At 38.6% G+C, this 17,148-nt stretch overlaps 1 long non-coding RNA gene across 1 annotated transcript in view; it reads left to right on the top strand.

Moving 5' to 3' along the window:
- Nucleotides 1–11,238, top strand: part of LOC144457790 (uncharacterized) — a 67,640-nt gene extending 56,402 nt beyond the window's left edge. The window contains exon 3 of the long non-coding RNA XR_013487296.1: nt 9,103–11,238. This is a non-coding gene — a long non-coding RNA (uncharacterized LOC144457790). The remainder of the gene's footprint in view (nt 1–9,102) is intronic.
- Nucleotides 11,239–17,148: the final 5,910 nt, after the last annotated feature.

Here is a 17,148-nt window from a genome sequence, read left to right as displayed (position 1 = left end):
CTGAAATTTTATTGCAGGCCACATCTTATTTCAACCTGGCTCAAGTACTTGGTACCAACCCCTTCTACTTATCATTGCCATCTCCATCTCTACACCCTTCTCCTTCCTCTAGTTCTAGCCCATTTGGTGCCCTGTTACTCTATACTGCCCACTTGCACTTAGTAGAGGAACTTGAATGGGTTAAGAAGGACCAAAGACAAAATTTCAAAGAAACAACTAAAAAGCACCTTGATGTGTTCAGGTGCAAGGAAATTCAAACTAAACAAGGCATCTGGGATAGCCCAGCTGCCAGATATATCAAATAGTCATACGTGAAAAACATGGCATCAAAACAAGGATTAAAGACAAGCTTTTAACTCTGGAAAAGTGAGGCACCAGACTTGCCCAGGATTGATTTAGAGCAGAAACTGGGCAGAGGCTGAGACTGCCGTCATTTGTGGAGCATCTCACAGAAAGAAGCCCTGCCTTCTCTATGAATCCCAGAGAGTCAGTGACTCTCTGTTCAACTGAAGAAGTCAGGGTGCTAGACATAGCCTAAGGATTCCCCACTGAGGATCCATGCTCTGTACAGGCAAACATTCAGAAACAAATACGTATATGTTTACAAAAATACACGTATCCATGTGTGGGGATATAATACGTCATTGCATTCAATCTTCTCTCCTCCTATACTGTTCTGGCCACGTACTGATCTGATTTTTCATCCAGACTTATGCTTGAGTATCCTTCATGCACGTTGATTATACATGCAGTGCCATTTTCCAGGGATCGTGGAGGACTGTCAAGGACATTGCTTTTAAAATCCAAAGAGCTGAGTTTGAGTATCAGCTCTGACATTTACAAGTTGTGTGATTCTAAAGAAGTCAGTTTAGTTTTCTGACCTACTTTGTGAAATGAGGGAAAATAATTTTTCAACCATCTACTCCACGAGGTTGGTGTGAGGAAAGTACTTTCTAAAGCTTAGTGAAGCTCTATGTAAAATGAGTCATATAATATATATATATATACACACACATACATGTAGACATATATAAATATATTTAAGAGAGAAATAAATACATATATATAAGAGAGATATAAATACATATAAGAGAGAAAGAAATATATACATATATATAAATACACATAAGAGAAATATAAATACATACATATAAGAGAGATATAAATACACATAAGAGAAATATAAATACATACATATGAGAGAGATCTAAATACACACATATAAGAGATATAAATACATATGAGAGAAAGAAATATATACTTATAAGGGAAATATAAACACACAGAAGTAAATACATATAATAAATATAATAAACATATACCTATAAATACATATAAAGGAGACATAAATACATATATATAGATATAAAAGAGATCTAAATATATATGCATGTAGATATAAGATATAAATATATAGATATAAAATAATAATAGAGATATAAAATAATTAGTTATATTTATTATGGGCATTCTTATAGTACTCTTAGCATCTTAGCATGTGTCCTAAGTCCTGAAGTCTGAAGACGTTGTAGTGTTTAAAGAACAGATTCTTGCTCAACTCCTTACTTTTTCTCACTCCACATATCCAACCAGTTGACAAGTCTTATTGATTCAGTCACTGCATCATCTCTTCCATCTCTTCCTTTCTCCTTCTTCTCAACCATTAACCAAAGTTCATATCTCTAGTCCCTTTCACCTGGACTGCTATAGTAACCTCCTAACTGGCCTCCTTACATTAAGTCTCTCCTATCTGTGTCCTTCCTCCATACATTTCCTAAGGTTATTTTCCTTCAGCACAAATCTGACCATATAACTCCCCTCTCCCCTAAACCCCAGTGGCTCCCTACTGCCTCCAAGATTAAATATAAATTTCTTCGTTTGGCATTCAAAGCTCTTTACAGTCTGGTTCTAATCTATTTTCTAGTCTCATTTATGCCATATTGCCTCTTAGATAGTCTTTAATCCATCTAGTTTGATTTTTTTTGCACGAACTGTTCTATCTCCCATCGCTATCTCTGTTGCACAGACTGTTTCTCTTGGAATGCATTCTAATTTCACTTCTACCTCTGCCCTGTAAACCCCAAAATATCTTGCAAGATTTCAGCAGTCAAAATTTACATTCCTTTGGGCAGAGCACCTGCAGGTAAGGGTATGATACCCTATATGGATAGAGGAAGAGGAAGGAGGAAAGGAGAGCAGAGGAAAAGAGAGGGGAGGGGAGGAAGGGAGGAGTTGCATTGCATTGCCCAACTGGAACAGGTCATTTTGGTCCCCAGTGTACTACTCACAGGTTATTGTTTGCCCTTCATTCTGGAAGAGAACCATGGCATCAGAAAGGTGATCTCATGACCTCAAAGCTTACCTCAAAGACCACTTCCTAGATGAGGCTTTTTCTGGTCCCCCCCCCCCCAATCCTAGTGCCTTCCTCTAATTACCTTGGTTTTGTACATACAAAAAAGTATATGTTATCTCTTCCAAAGAATATAAGTTTCTTGAAGACAGGCCTTCAAGAGCCATTTTTTTCCTTGGTATCTCCAGTACCTAGCACAGGACCTAGAACATATTAGGTGCACAATAAATGTTGATGGTTGATCATCTATCTATTCTCTTTTCCCAAAGGGCCAAGGAAGTATTTGAGAATTATGATGAGACCTTGTAAGTAGAATCTTGTGATTGGTCTCTGGTCTTCTAGTTGTTTCTCTGTGGGCCAGTGGCCATAGTCCAAGTTGTAATTCTGGGTCTCCAAAGATCTTTCATCTGACTCTTCATTCCCAGAAACAAAGCCTTTTGTAATGTCACTGGGAGGAGAGGGGCAGATCTTTTTGGTTGAGCCCAGTGAACTCTTACAGAGGCTGCTTATGGGGCTGGAAAGCACTCTTATCTTTATCTTATCTTCACTAGAAAGCCTTTTTAGAAGCCTAAGGCAAGGGAGACTGTACAAGCATGACACTGACTACCCAGGAGCCCAGGCACATAGCATTCTTTTCTGGAAACAAAGCCAGTGGTGATCATAATCCAGAAATAAGACATTCAGCTATTTAATTAGGGCCTTTGAAATAGTAATTTACGGCTGCAGGGCAGTTAACACCTAATGAGACTAACCCAGGAATCATCTGTCAAGGCTGTGTCCCTGCTGGAGGCTGAATAAACACAGACAAAAACATATTAATCTCAAGAATTGTAAGACTTCCTCACAGTTGGGGATATTCCAGCCCCTGGCTCAATTTGACGAATGATAAGGGAAGAACAGTGGTGACATCCTAACCCTAAATTTCTTTGGAAGCAAAGCAGGTATTTTTCAGATACTCTAGTGAATCTCTCTGGGGGCCATCTCCAGTCATCCTGATCTACTTCTCGCCACTGGACCCAGATGTCTCTGGAAGAGAAAGTGAGGTTGGTGACTTTGTACAGCCCTCCTTCACTTTGATCCAATTCACTTGCAAGTCATGACATCACCTTCCTGATGCCATGGTTCTCTTCCAGAACGAAGGGCAAACAACAACCTGTGAGTAGTACACTGGGGACCCAACTGACCAGTTCCATTTGGGCAATGCAACTTCTCCCTTCCTCCCCTCCCCTCTCTTTTCCTCTGCTCTCTTTTCCTCCTTCCTCTTCTTCGGTCCACATAGGGTATCATACCCTTACCTGCAGGTGCTCTGCCCAAAGGAATGTAAATTTTGATTGCTGAAATCTTGCGAGATGTTTTGGGGTTTACAGGCTAGATTTCTTTCTTAAGGACCACGCCTCAAACCCAATTCACTCTGGTACTCATTGACTGGCCAACAATAGGTGTCAGCAAAAGCCCCACTTAGTGGTCATTGTTTAGATCCTGACTGGCTCAGAGTAAATGTAAATAGCCGATTGTTTCTGTTTTGGCCAGAAACCCTGAGGGTCTTCCCCTCCCAGATTGAGGTGTTTTTTTTTGACTAAGGTCACATTTCTTAACTAGCCTTAATCACTGAATGGGCATTGCCTTAGTCCTGAGACCTCTGAAAGACCTTAGCTTAAAAAGGCCAAGGTCTCCCACTGTATCCCAGGCCATCTTCAGTCATCCTGATTCATATTTTGCCACTGGACCCAAATGGCACTAGAGGAGAAAGTGAGGCTGGTGACTTTGCACAGCACCCCTACTTAAATCCAATTCATTTGCAATTCATGGCAGCACCTTCCTGATGCCATGGTCCTCTTTGAGAACAAAGGACAAACACAACAATGAATCTCCCTAGAGTGACTAGCCTCATAGTGTGAACATGGTTTGATGAAACATGGCCTGGTGAAATGTCCTGATGGAATAAGTGTTGGGGCTCAAAAAACTAATTGCATGCTAGGTTCCATTTAGGGAGTTGGGGGAGGGTCCAAGAAAGAGGATATCCATTGTCTGCTATGACTTAGATTTATATTAATTATGCATGCTCATATAATAATTACTCATTTGCCTACATCATCTCATTTTAGCTTCGTAGTAGCCCTATGGGGGTACTAGTAATATTATCTATCCTCATTTTATAGATGGGGAAACTCAGGCTTATAGGTGTTAAGGGACTTGTCTATGTCACACAGCTGGTAAGTGGGAGAGGCACAATGTGAATCCAGGTTTTCCTGATTTCGAGTCTAGCATGCTATCTGCCACACCATATTGTCTCTTGTTGGATTGGTGATATTATGTGTTGTGTATATGATTACTTTAGCTCTTCCTGATTTGTGTGCTACAAAATCATACTGGGTTAGGACTGAGGAGACTTGGGTTCTAGAGACCTGGATTTGCCTGCTAATTAGCTGTGTGACTTTGCATGAGGCAGTTAACCTTTCTGGGACTTAGTTTCCTCTTCTGCAAAATGAGGAGGTTGAATGATATGACTTTTTTCAAGCTTTAGCCTTCTGTGGTTCTCTCCCAGTTTTCAATCATGTCCAACTCTTTGTGACCCACTTGGGATTTTCTTGGCAAAGATACTGGAGGGATTTGCCATTTCCTTCTCCAGCTCATTTTACAGATGAGGCAAATAGTGGTTAAGTGACTTGCCCAGGGTCACACAGCTTGTAAGTGTTTGAGACCAGATTTGAACTCAGGAAGATGAGTCTTCCTGACTCCAGGCCTAGGTCTTTATCCACTGCATCATCTAGCTGTCCCTGTGGTTCTGTAGCTTCCCTTCCTCCTTTCTCTTGGTATCGTGGCATAGTTTATTTCCAAAACTTATTATAAAAGTGACTCTGAATTCCTATAGCATTTGTGATGTTACTCATTTGGCATTTAGTATGTACTGCCTCGTTGACAGTTGTCTTTTTTATATTTGTGTCTTTTCCTCTCAAATGTTTTCCCCTTTGAGGGCAGAGACTATGTATTATTCATCTTTGTATTCACCTTCGGTACTTTCTACTGAACATGGTAAGTGTTCACAATGAATTCTTTTGGGGTGATTTGTTGACTACAAAGAGAGGCATTTGCCCTGGTTTTCTCTCTGTCCTCTTTAGTCTTCTCCTCATGTCAGCTTAATAATAAAGAGATTGGAAAGTCTGGGAGATTCCTAGGACAGTAGAATCATAGGAGGGGACTATGGAAATCATTTAATCCAACCCAATCATTTTGTACACAAGAAAGACAGGGACCTGGGCACAGTGCAAGAATTTAGGGCAGAGGGGGGCCAGCCACAACCAGCCTCCTCCAGGGTTGATAAATGCCTCATAAAGGTTTATCAAAGCTGAAGGTAATTCGCATAGCCTTGAAGCTAGCTACCCTGGGTAAGCTATGAGTTGAAAGGAATTTATTCATTTCACCCTAACTAGCAAGGGGCCTGGGAAATTTCCTCTTAAAGGAGGTGACTATTGCTTAAAAAAAAAAAGGCCTTGACAGACACCAGAGTGGATCTTTTATGTACACAGTATGTAGCACAATTTCTATTTAATTCTGGAATTTCTAAGTAAGGTTTACTGTGAGATATTTTTGCTAATTATGGTCATGCAAATATAACTCAAGGTCCTCCTTTCTAGGGTATTCTCTTTTTTAAATTAAAAAAAAATTTTTTTTATTATGAATTTAACAAACACCCAAAAGATGAACTTTTCCATATACAAAGTTGAGCACAAAAGAGGATTATGTATAAAACCTTAAATATCTATTCCATGCTGTTTGTTTAAAAAAAAAGTATAAGAGTGGAATTGATTTATTTGTTCAATCAAACTATCCCATCCAACTTAAAGTAATTGTTAAAATGCCCAATCAATCAATTTGTATCATGGGCTTTACACCAAGTGCTAAAAGTATTTGGGAACTAGAATATAATGTTTCACAGGAAGAAGGATAGGCTGAGGAAACTTGGTCATGACCCAGGGTTCAGCTATAAAGTATCAACCTATTTTACAATCAGGGTCATTGGAGAGATTGGAGCTAGTGTGGCTTTCTGGTAAAGCCTCTGAGGACGAACCACAGGAGTGGAGCTTCTGGAGAAAGGAAGAAAGTCTTTGACTTTGGTGTTGACCAGGTCTCAACTCTCTTCCATATTTCTCACTTTGGAGAGAGGAGGACATTGTGAGCCATGAAGAGTCTGGAGGATTTTGGGCTTCCTACCTTCCCAACGATGTTATCCCCAGACTAGTTGATGACAATGTTTGTATTGGAAACCGATGATAGACTAGACATAGAGTCCTGGTTCTACAAGGATGTCCCCAAAGAAACTGCATGTTGTTAAGGTAACTTCTTGAGAATTCTGCCAATGGGTTGACTTCCAGCAACCAGAACCTATGAGTTACCTCTTTGCCAAATGTGCTTCTAAGATTGGATCCACTTTCCCCAGAGTCTATTGATTTGTGGGAGAATGTGTCACAGACTTTTAGGAGAATGTCTTTGTGACAACTGTTCTTACTATCATTCTTGTAAATATTCCTTTCTAAGAAAAAGGACCTATGTGTGCAAAAATACTTACAGCAGCTCTTTTTGTGGTGTCAAAGAATTGGAAATGGAAGGTATATTCATCAGTTGGGGAATGGCTGAACAACTTATGGTATGCAAATATGATGTAATACTTTTGTGCTGTAAGAAATGATAAAGGGGATGGTTTCAGAAAAATCTGGGAAGATTTATATGAACTAATGCACAGTGAAGTGAACATAGCAAGAACAATCTACATAATAGCAAAAATATTATAAAGATAATCAACTGTAAAAGACTTAGTAACTGTGATCAGCACAATGATCTACCACAACTTCAAAGGACTCATGATGTAAAATGCTACTTACCTCCAGATAGAAAACAAATGGACTCAGAATGCAGATTGGGGGAAAAAATTCCTCTTTTTTTATTTTTCTTGCTTTTTTTCCTCACAGGAACACGGCTAATGTGGAAATATGTTTTGCATGACTTCATATGTATAATGTGTATCGTATTTACTGTCTTCTCAATGGGTGGGAGAAGGGATAAATGAAGGGAGAGAATTTAGAATTGAAAATAAAAATAAAATTAAAAAAAAGTAAATAATCCTTTCTAAAAGTGACTTAAAGGTTACTAATGAAGATGATTCTGAATCGATAATATTGAGGAGAATACAACAGTGGTAGTGGCTTGATCTTATGGCATTAGTGAGTCACCCTCCCCCCAACCCATGAGGGCTATCTGGAATCTTGAGGAGCAGATGTTGTCATGTTCTGGGACCTGAGACTCATCTGTGAGAGTTGGAGAAGGGATAAGGATGCTCAGGGCTTATACGGGCTGCAACAGTACAGACACACGTGCTATATGTAACATGACAGGTGCATTCCCCAAAAACACTGTGTTATGCAAAATCACACAATAAAAGCCACAGAGCTTATGGGGGAATTGAGGTTATAGGAACAACACTCAAAAACGCCATCAGTGACATACTTAAAAAAAGACAGGAGCCTAATAAGAATGGTAGCATCGTTTTATACATATTACATAGTTAAGAAATACCTAAGTACAGTAAATGGAGACCACATTGGTGGACTGGTGCTAGTCCTGTGGGCAGGGCTGCGTGAGCAAGTTGGAGAGGCCCACAACTCAAAGACTTGGAGGCTATGGGGGAAGGGACTCAGGGTCAGCCCTTCTCTGCTCACAGCTCCTACTGCACCAGAAGATATACAAGAAACATGGCACTTTTCCTTGACAAAGACCTGAAGTTTGCTTGAGGAAGTGGGTGCTGGGAGGGTTGCAGGGTGTGAGTTATTATGAAGTGGTGTAATTTTTCTGCATTCCTACTTCTTTCATGGAAGAAATCTAGCAGAAGCAAACTTGAAATTCACATTATACTCACAATGTTCTATAATATATTAATCACATTGGAAGAAATTCTCATTTTTGAAACATATTATGGCAGAATTGACTACATAATAATTTGGCCTATTCAGAACTGTCCCATTATCAGCAATTCCTTCTAAACTTCTTTCTGTACTCTTCTGTGTACTTTTAGAAAAAATTGATGGCCTTCATCTTTTTCTTTTCCTTTCTTTTTTTCTTTTTTGGCATCATCATTGGTACCCTTTTACTCCCCCATCCCCACAATTTAAAAGGGGGGGGAAACCTTTGTAACATATACATGTTATCAAATAAAACAAATCTATGCATATAAAAATGTATATCTTCTTCTGTATATTGAGGCCATCACTTCTCTGTCAGGAAGTCAATAACATGCTTCATCAGAAATTCTCTAGGAGGCAGAGCCAAGATGGCAGAGAAAAAGCAGGGATGTGGCTAAGCTCTCCCCAAACCCCTCCAAACACCTTTAAGTGATTATCTAAAACAAATTCCGAAAAAAGCAGAGCCCACAAAAGGACAAGGTGAAATAATTTTCCAGCCCAAGACAATTTAGAAGGTCAGCAGGAAAGGTCTGTCGCACAGAGGTGAGAGTGGAGCGCAGTCCAGTACAGGCCATGGCAGCACAGCATGGGCCCCAGCAAACCAGGAGCAGGCTTTGGGAACTACTGAATCAGCAGGGGCAGTGGCTGCTTCTGGAGCTGTCAGCCCACAGATAGTAAAGGGGTCAAACAGCTGGTCAGAAGGAGATTACAGGGGTCTCTTTGTTAACTCTGAGGCAGGACTCTGTTATTTTTGTCAGGATCCTCATCTCAAGACCACTCCTCTCTTTTTACTATTAGGAGACACCCTATTTTCCAGAACTAAGGTGCAGCAAGCAAGCTTTGGCATAACAACAATTGTTTGTGCCCACCCTCTGGATGAACTCTACTGCAACAAAATCATAGATCTGAATGGTCCCTGAGCTTGGGCAAGCACCAACAGACCCAGACATGAAGCCCTGCTGTGAATGGATTTTTGTCACTAGGCAACCTTGCCTCACTGTTGCTTTTGTGCCTCACCACTGTTGCTACACTACACTGTTTGATTCTTTGTCTAGCCACAAATATACATATACATATGCATGTATGTATGTATGTATTTATGTATATGTGTATATCAAGTTTAGCCTTACTGCCTTGGGTCTCCTCCTAGAGGAGATCCTGAAACATGTGTCTAGTTTTCCTTCTCCAACAGAATAAAGAAAGCTTTTTGCTCATAACCTGTGTGAGCTCTTTGGTATTTTTAGAATTAACAGTGGTTGCAAAACCTCTGTGACTCTTTGGTCATTTGTTTTCAGAGTTGACACTTTGCCCATACTCAGATCTGGATCAAAGTCCTGGGTAGCAGTCCCAGAGTGAGGAGGAGCACTAGTATATCAGAGCTTGTGGTCTCAGTGGAGCAGAGACCCTCTTTACAATTCCAAGACAGAAAAGAGTACTTGTGGTCTTTCATTGACCAGAGCACAGGCCAGGAGAGTAGTAAACACAACTCACTTCAGGTCACATCACCTTGGAAGAACTGAAAACTTACAGGTCCCTAGAAGTGTTTCTGAAAACAACTGCACAAACCCCCTGAAACTTGGGACAGTATACCCTCCACTCTGGAAGCAGAGCCCCACTTTAGCAAAGAGTTTATAAGTCAAGAAATAGGCTGGAAAAATAAACAAACAACAGAAAAAAATTCTGACCATAAAAAATGGCTGTGATGACAAGGAAGATCAAAACACACACTCAGAAGAAGATAACAAAGTTAAAGCTCCTACATCCAAAGCCTCCAAGAAAAATATGAATCAGTCTCAGACCATGGAAGAGCTCACAAAGGATTTTGAAAGTCCAGTAAGAGAGGTAGAGGAAAAATTGGGAAGAGAAATGAGAGTTATGCAAGAAAATAATGCAAAATGAATCAATGGTTTGATAAATGAGGCACAAAAAATATTGAAGAAAATAACACCATAAAAAACAGAGTAGGCCAAATGGTAAGAGAAGTACAAAAATCCAATGAGGAGAAGAATGCCTTAAAAAGCAGAATTGGTCAAATGGAAAAAGGTATACAAAAGTTCAATGAAGAGAACTCCTTAAAAAGCAGAATTGGCCAAATGAAAAAAGAGGCACAAAAATTCATGTAAGAAAAAAACCAAAAAAGTAGAATTGGTCAAATGGAAAAGTAAATACAAAAGCTCTTTGAAGAAAATAATTCCTTAAAAATTAGAACTGAGCAAATGGAAGCTAATGACTTTATGAGAAACAGAAAAAAACATAATAAAGCAAAACCAAAAGAATGAAAAAATAGAAGACAATGTACGATATCTTATTGGAAAAACAACTGACTTGGAAAATAGATCCAAGAGAGAATTTAAAAATTATTGGACTACCTGAAAGTCATGATAAAAAAAAAAGAGCCTAGACATTATCTTTCAAGAAATTATCAAGGAAAACTGCCCTGATATTCTGGAACCAGAAGGTAAAATAGAAATTGAAAGAATTCACCAGTCACCTCCTTAAAGAGATCCTAAAATGAAAACTCCCAGGAATATTATAGCCAAATTCCCGAGCTTCTAGATCAAGGAGAAAATATTGCAAGCAGCCAGAAAGAAACAGTTCAAGAATTGTAGTGCCACAGTTTGGATAACACAAGATTTATCAACTTCTACATTAAAGAATCAGAGAGCTTGGAATATAATATTTGCAGAGGGCAAAGGACCTACAACCAAGAATCACCTACCCAGAAAAATTGAGTATAATCCTTCAGGGAGAAAAATGGACATTCAAAGAAGTTCTGTAGATGTGTTTAATCAGTCAGTCACTCAACTAGCATTTATTACATGCCTACTATGTGTCAGATACTGTGCTATGTGCTAGAGATGAAGAGAAGCTGATAATCAGTTCTTGCTATCAAGGAGTTCATAGTCTAATGGGAGAGAAAACATAAGAATAACTGTACAAACAAAATATATATATGTCTATTTGTGCATGTACATATATATACACATACATATATACACACAAAATGTGTATATATATATATATATATACATATATACACACAAAATGTGTATATATATATATATATATATATATATATATATATATATATATATAAAACATATGTGTGTGTGTGTATACATACATACACACATATCCAGGATAAATTGGGGGTAAATTATCTTGTTTGCCTGTGCTACCATTGATTTTTCTGGTGCCTTTCTTTCCTGTTGCCCATGCGCTTCTGGAGTTCTTGAATGGAACTTGAATGGAAGACATTGTAATCATTATTTGTTCTGGTATTGGGGTTATTTATTTATTTGCTAGAGTAGGTGTGTGAAAGTGGTGTGGTCTGCCTCTGTTCAGGCAGTCTTCTTGGTCAGAAGTCTGTCTTTCCAGATCAGGAACCATAAATCAAACAGCAAAGCTTTTAACAAGGACAAAATAACAAAACAAAACAAAAAAAGGAAAATTGCCTCATGCACAAAAGGGTACAATCTCCCACCAATTTCTGCACCACCAATGAGAGAGAGAGACTACTTCCCAGATAATTCATGTGTGTGAATCTCCATCTCTCTCTTTCTCTCTACTTTTATAGCTGTTGTCCTTCTCTGCTTCCAAAACTGTCATTCTCTTTTTCGTTGAGTTTCTCATGTCATCTGCTGGAGTTGTAATTATAGCTGGAGCTTCTTCCTTTCCCCTGAGATGTTGCTTTTTGTTGGAGTTATTTGCTGCTTCTGTGGCCTCTTCCTCAAAGGGAATGTTATTGCTCTTTTGTGAGACTATCTTGCCAATATGCCTGATCAACACATCATCTTTTATTAGTCAGGTCCACAGCCATGACTGATTAGTACACTGTAGACCATTTTGAACCCCCAAGATCTGAGAAAGGCTTAAGACCTGGATTGGCCAATCAGGAGAAACATTTTGGCCCACTCTGATCTTAATCTACCATAATGCTTTGCATGTTTTGGCATAACAAACATGCTTTGCTTTGCTCTCTGACTGAACTCAAAATTCTCATTTCTTGTGTCAACAACTACAAGGCCAGATGAAGCTGAATAGGTGCATTCTTTTGTTTATGACTACTAAGGACAAGGCACCTGGACTGGACACTGTCTTGAATAGTGGGACTTTTCTTATCTTGGTATTTTATGGACATATGCTATGTTATGTCATGTTAATGGGAGAAGAAACACAGATATCCTGGTTCTATAGTTTCAATTTACATTTTGACATTCTCCTATCTTATTGTATTTATAACTATCCACTTAAGAAATTCCTTTCTCATATCATGGTTAACACATTTGGAGACTATAATTTTGACTGACATAAGCATCCTGAACCAGGAAGGGAGGGAGGGGTGAGAGGGAATTGCTCTGAAGATATAAGGTTTGCTCTGTCTGTCCATTCTTGGGCTCATTTGCATAATGAGCTCCTGTGTATATCTCCATATGTATGTTCCACAAACTTTGATAGAAATAAACACTCACGTGCAGCCTAATTGTGTTTGTCTTTCTAAGAACAAACTTAGTAATGGTTGACAACACAGAAAGATCCTTCAAGATGCTACCAATGCCTTTCCCCCTCTATAATATATGCTTCCAAAGTTCCCCTGATACTTAGCTTGGGGTAAGCAAATTAATTTCACCTCATATTATATTCATGACACCTAGATATTGTTGTTGTTCAGCGTTTCAGTCATGTCTGACTCTTTGTGACCCCATTTGGGGTTTTCTTGGCAAAGATATTGGATTGGTTTGCCATTTCTTTCTTCAGTTCACATGAAAAAAATGAGGCAAATAAAGAGTTAAGTGGCTTGCCCAGGGTCACACATTTGTAAGTGTCTCAGGGCAGATTTGAACTCAGGTATTCCTGACTCCAGGCCCTGATGCTCTGTCCACTACACCATCTGGTTTCCAGACATCTAGAGATAGAGAAATGCAAAAATGATTTAAGTTAGCATTTTAGCAACACTGGAGAGAGCAGGGCATACTTGGAAGACTTTTCTGTCCCTTTCTGCCATTCTCTCTAGGTCTCTGTCCCCCTTATATCCAGATAAAGAAACTGAGGCTCAAAAAGATTGTGATTTGTCCATTTGTTATGATTGTCCATATACAGACAGTGAAAGAGCCCAAACTGAGCTAAAATCATCTGATACCAATTCCCCTTCTCTTTCAAGTACACCTCATTGCCTCTCAGATTCCATTCAGTACCAGCCTTGGGCATTTTCATGGTGGGGGTAGGTGAGTAGCGTTGTGAAGGAAAAAAACCTCAAATATTAAAATGCAGAAGCAAACTATACTTTGGATTATTATTATTAGTGATAATAATGATAATTTTCATCCACATGGTACTTTGAGGTTCACATCCCATATACAAACATAAGGTTTGCATACATTTTCTCATTCAAGCTAAGTACAACCAGTATCATCATCTTTTTTTGTTACTATTTGCTACTTGGTTGAATGACATATGATCAACTGATAGAATTTTTTCTGAGAAACATTATTTAGTTATTTTTTTCATCCTAAATAGTGATTCACTGACAACAGAAACCTGAATATTTTAGGGATGGTTCCCTAGTTGATATAGAAATGGAGACTTCCAAATAAAGCTGGTAGGAACAGATGATCCATTTTTACAGTCACAAATGTGCCCAAGTGTTGTTCAAATCAACCTTTGTCTGGGAAGACAAAGTTGCAATGATAGCAATTCAAGTTTATTACAGCATATTGAGGTTTACAAAGCATTTTCTTTGCAACACCTTGGTGATGTAGATAGGGCAATGTTATTATTATCATCCTTCTTCTATAGGTGAGAAAACTGACCCAGAGAGATGAAATAAGTTGTCATGGACATAGACAAGAAGCAACAGATTCCACATTTGAGCTAAGTGTTTTGTCTCCAAATCCAAGACACTCTTCTCTATACCAGTGGTGTTGGACTCAAATAGAAACGGGGGCCAATAAACCTTACATAAGGATTCCTGTGGGCCACATAATTGGAAAATCACATGAGTTGATGTATTTCTTTTGCTTGTTAATACATCAGCATTTTAAATTGGGACAGTTAAGTGGCACAGTGGATAGAGGGCTGGGTCTGGAGACAGGAAGACTCATCTTTGTGAGTTCAAATCTGACTTTAGACACTTAGTAGCAATGTGACTCTGGGCAAGTCACTTAACCCTGTTTGCCTTAGTTTCCTCATCTGTAAAATGAGCTGGAGAAGGAAATGGAAAACCACTCTAGTATCTCTGCCAAGAAAACCTCAAATGGGGTCAGGAAGAGTTGGACATGACTGAACAACAACAAAGACTCAAGAAGAGGAGATGTGGGTGGGGCGCCATAGTTATATTCAGCTATCTTTCTGGAAGAGAGTGTGGATGTATTTTGGGTAGCCTCAGAGGGCAGGACCAAGATCAATAGGTAAATGTTTTAGGCAGATTTAAATTGAGCTTTAAGAACAGCTTTCTAATGATTGTTGTTATTTCAGTGTCTGACTCTTCATGACCCAATTTGACTTTTTCTTGGCAAAAATACTGGAGTGATTTGCCATTTCCTCCTCCAGCTCATTTTACAGATGAGGAAACTGAGGTAAACAGGGTTAAGTGACTTACCCAGGGTCACACAGCTAGTAAGTGTCTGAGGCTGGATTGGAACTCAGGTCTTCCTGACTCTAGACCCAATACTCTATCTACTGTGCTACTTAGCTGCCCTTTAATGATTATAGCTATCCAACAATAGGATGGGCTGTTTCATAAGACAGTGACTTCCTAGTCATGGGTAATGTTTAAATAGAGACTTGTTAGGAATAATATATGAAAAAGAAGGTTAGTGCTTGTACTAGATGCAATTTGAGATCCGGTACTGCTGAATCCCCTTTGTTTCTACTTTTTTTTTCATTATTCTTCTTGAGATTCTTGGCCTTTTTTGCCTCCATATGAATTTAGTTTTTTTTTTTCTACTTGTATAAAATAATCCTTTGATAGTTTAATTGGTGTGCCATTGATTAAGTAAATTAGTTCAGGTAGTATTGTCATTTTTGTTATATTTATTCATCCTATCCATGAGCAGTGAATATTTTCCCAGTTACTTAGGTCTGTCTTTATTTCTATAAACCATGGTTTGTAGTTGTATTTATATAGTTCTTGTGTATATATCTCAATAGATAGACTACCAATTACTTTGTAATTCTGTAGTTATTTTAAATAGTATTAATTTATCTCTTCTTGATGAGGGAATTCATTGGGCAAAAAGATATACCAAATGATATTTCTAATTCCTCAAATAAGAATTTTTCTAACAATTAAAGCTATTCAAAATTTAAATGTGCTGCCTTTCGAGGTAGCCTTGTGAGGTGGCAAGCTCCTTGTCACTGGATATGTTCAATCAGAAACTGAATCACTACTTGCTAAAAGTACTCTAGAGTGAAGAATTCATATATGGGTTAGGGAGTTAGACTATATGACTTCTAGGTCCCTCCCAACTTTAAGATTTTCTGTGCTTCACAATTTGGCCTATGGCTGATGCCAGAAGCTTCTGACTCTGAGATATAGATGTCAACATAAAAGGGCATTTTCAAGTTAAAAATCAGTTAATTATACTGCTGTGAACTACCAAAATAATTCACAAATGTTAATTTTTTTTTGTTTCATTTTAATTAAAAAATAAATGCATTTAAATGAAAAAGTGCCTGACAGCTCACCAGTTAATTATCTGAGTGCTGAAAGCAGCCTTGCTAATGTGGTACTTAAAGTATCTTGATAAAATTCACCGCCAATCATCTCTGCCAATATGAATAACAGTGCTATCTTCACTTGTAATTTAAACTGCCAGAAAAAAGGAACCTCAGACTAGTAAGAAAGGAGGCAGAACAAGTCCCCTTCTACTTGGGACTTTGCAGACAGTCTTTTCTTGCATCAAAGAATGATTCTTTTAATAACACCTTCTATTTCCTACTTCTTTTATTTAAAGGTGATGAAGGTATTTTATCATGTCACCTAATCATTAGCTCTCTCTACATAATTGTGATAGAAACCCTAGTCTTCCTTTTCCCCAGAACTATCATCTTCTTCTAGTCTGACAGTTGGGCTGTAAACTCCTAAGGAACAGCGCCTGGGCCTCTGCAGTTGCTCTATGGAATACTTCAATCTCAGCATCACATGTAATTCTGCTAGGCACTGTGTGAGGATACAGAAAGATGAGACATGATTCTCATTGGCAAATGGAAAAGATACATAAAAATGACTAATGATAGGCATCACAAGCACCAGTGTTTTGACTCTCTCCACTCACATTGGCCAATGGTCCTTGCCCAAGCACCACTTCATGATTTTTTTTTGGGGGGCCCTGATGGCTCAGGGTGAATGCAAATAATAATTGTTTCTCTTTCCACCAGCAACCCCTGAGGGTCTTCTGCTTCCAGTTGGGTTTTATTTTATTTTATTTTATTATTTTATTATTTTTTCCATATGCATTTGAGTTGAAAATTTTTCTCCCTTTTCCTCCCCTTTCCTCCCCCCCACCCTCCCCCAAGACAGTGCACAATCTGACATAGGCTTTACATTTACATACCCATTAAACATATTTTCACAGTAGTGAAGTTGAAAGTAAAAATTAAAACCAATAGGAGGAACCATCAGAAAGATGAAACAAAACTCAACAGAAGGTAAAAATAAGTGATAGCAATTTGACTTCCATAGTTCTTTCTTTGGATGTGGACAGCATTTTCCATCCTGAGGCCTCTGGAGATGTCTTAGGTCCTCGTAATGCTGAGAAGGGTTCAGTTTAAGAATCTTAGTCATTGCAAAGTCCTCTTGGTTCTGCTCACTTCACTCAGCATCAGACCGTATAAGTCTTTCCA

The sequence above is a fragment of the Phascolarctos cinereus genome, unplaced genomic scaffold (assembly GCF_003287225.1).
Source record: "Phascolarctos cinereus isolate Bilbo 61053 unplaced genomic scaffold, phaCin_HiC Scaffold_5;HRSCAF=322, whole genome shotgun sequence".
Taxonomy (NCBI): Eukaryota; Metazoa; Chordata; class Mammalia; order Diprotodontia; family Phascolarctidae; genus Phascolarctos; species Phascolarctos cinereus.
The sequence above is the reverse complement of the archived record's forward strand: the minus strand, read 5'-3'. Positions and strand labels throughout refer to the sequence as shown.